The sequence below is a fragment of the Parus major genome, chromosome 1 (assembly GCF_001522545.3).
Source record: "Parus major isolate Abel chromosome 1, Parus_major1.1, whole genome shotgun sequence".
Classification (NCBI taxonomy): Eukaryota; Metazoa; Chordata; class Aves; order Passeriformes; family Paridae; genus Parus; species Parus major.
Window position 1 is genome coordinate 16,653,537 of NC_031768.1, and position 2,298 is coordinate 16,655,834.

Below are 2,298 nucleotides of genomic sequence, written 5' to 3' on the forward strand. Positions count from 1 at the left end.
TGCCGCCCCACAGGGCACCGAGACCGCGGGTCGCAGCCACCGACAGCACTGATCGCAAGTCGAGAAGACTCCACTGCTGCACTCAGGCCTCAGCAGGAGCGAGAAACCAGCAAGTGACAGATAGTGATAGATCCAGAGGGTCTTCTATAGCAGGGAGAGGAAGAGGCAGAAGTTGGGCAGAGCTTCTGCTCTTGTCTCAGTTTAATTTAGCTCTGATTTTAATTTCGTGTGCTGTCCCCAACACCCATTAACCCAGGTATTTGTTTTAGTGGCTTTGCATAGCAACAGAGCATCTAACTTAATCCTTATTACTTAACTCCAGCCGATGTCTGAGCAGCAAGTGAAGAGTTCGGTTTTCTGAAAAGCAAAGCCATCTACCAGTGTAGTTCCATTTCTTAAAACACCTCCTAGGAATTTGCCAGGGCTGGGTTTTGTGCCATGTAATGATTTTGCTCTGACAAATGGTAGTAAAAGGAAAGGGTGCAAATGTTACACACCAAAAAGTGTGGAGAGAGCGCTAGGGTGCTGCTAGGCAGACACCTTGCTTCTGGTGTCTGAAGAAGACAGCATATTAAAAAATAATATCAGTAGGAATGCAAAGAAATACAAAGAGTAGGGGGAAAATCAACACAACATTCATAGAAGGAAGCCATTGCAATGTTAATTAAGGTAGGAGCCTTATTTACTCCTGTAAATAAGGACAGTCAGACAATACATATGTGCTTGGACTCTATGAAAGCTTTCATAAACTTAGGGTTTAATAAAGGTTATAAAATAGGAGAGTGTTTCGTATAAACAACTGAAAATACACAGGTAGATGGGTGTTGAGAATGGTCTTACGGTATTCTCTGAGCATCTAACTGATGATAAACTAATGAAGGAAAAAAAGAGGGAAAATCAATCATTTGCAACATGCAATTATGTTAGGTACAATGAAGATAGAGGGATAAAAAGCTTTGCAATGCTGAAATAACTGGGCTTTTTATCCCCAGAAAAATAGTGCATCAGAAGTAAACCTGAAAGTGTGAAATAGGTAAAGCTTAGTCTGATTTGGAGCATAGCTTTGCTTGCAATGAGACAGACAGCCAATTCTGATATTGCACTGCTTTTCGAATGGCATAACTTCCCTGAACTTGGTGATTTGTTGTCTTGATTTACCAGAAAAAGATACATAATGTCATTCAGCAAATTCAATTCTGTGTTTATAGCAACTGCAGAAGAGAGACAAAATTGAAATGCAGTACTATGAGCACACTGGAAACGTCGGCCCTGAACCAGAAGAAAGCTCTCCATCCTTCGTAAAGAAGAAAGGCACAGTGTGCAATTCCCACTCCATCTATGGAGAGTACATTCATAAACATGTTCCTAAACTTCACTGAGAAATCAGACTGCTGAAGGTTTGTAGAGAATGTGCCAATGGATATGATTTAATAGGACCTCAATTCAGTTATGTCATTCCAATGAAATTCAGCTCTTCTTCCCACAATGGATGTTATCCATATGAAATGAGAGAGTTGCAAGATCCCTGGAGTTTACAGCCCTGACAATTCTCACCATGAATACCATAGGGAAAAAAAAAAAAAATCTTTCCAAAAGATGCATAAGCCCTCAGATAAAATTAAATCAAAGTCAGTGTAAAATACTATCTGTATTCATGAATGTATTGACAGCTCTCAGCACTCATTTCTGTGTCTGGGTGAGTCAGTGTCCTATCTTATTTAACTGAATAAACAAATTATTGGTTTTCAGACAAGTGTGTGAAAAATAAATGACTTTGAATAATTTTCTCAGCACATCACTGTACTTCAGCAAACATCCTATTCATAGAAATCCCAAATAAAGGGCTTCTAAAACAGTACAACTGTTGCTTTTTCTGCATTTCGTGGAACTAATCCTATTATCTGTCAGACTGCACTGTTAGAAGAGAATTCAAGTACAAAGTGAATATATCATCCTGGAGGTTCAGTGAAAATGTGAATGTGGAAAAAACAAAGCATCTGACAAATGCTTTAAGGATCCTCTACCAAGGCATGACTTTGCAGTCATTCAGCTGGAGCTGTAGTTGTGACACATGGCTTTGATCCCTTGGGACACACGTACATTGGACACGTACCTTTTTTTTTTTAACTTTGGGGTGCTTTTCATCCACCCTGCAATCAATGCATTAGCATTCTTCAAGTGTATTGTTAATTTGGATGCGATATGTATCACTAGAAAAGGCAAAAGGACTGTTCCAGCTGTCAGTAACTCTGCAGCTGAAACTAAATTATTCACTCCTGTTCAGCAAAGAAGTTCAAA

At 39.5% G+C, this 2,298-nt stretch overlaps 1 long non-coding RNA gene across 1 annotated transcript; it reads left to right on the forward strand.

The window, feature by feature from the left end:
- On the forward strand, window positions 1-1,750 carry LOC107206940. The gene is made up of 2 exons (XR_001522563.1): window positions 1-669; window positions 1,209-1,750. It is a non-coding gene; the product is annotated as an uncharacterized LOC107206940 (long non-coding RNA).
- Window positions 1,751-2,298: the final 548 nt, after the last annotated feature.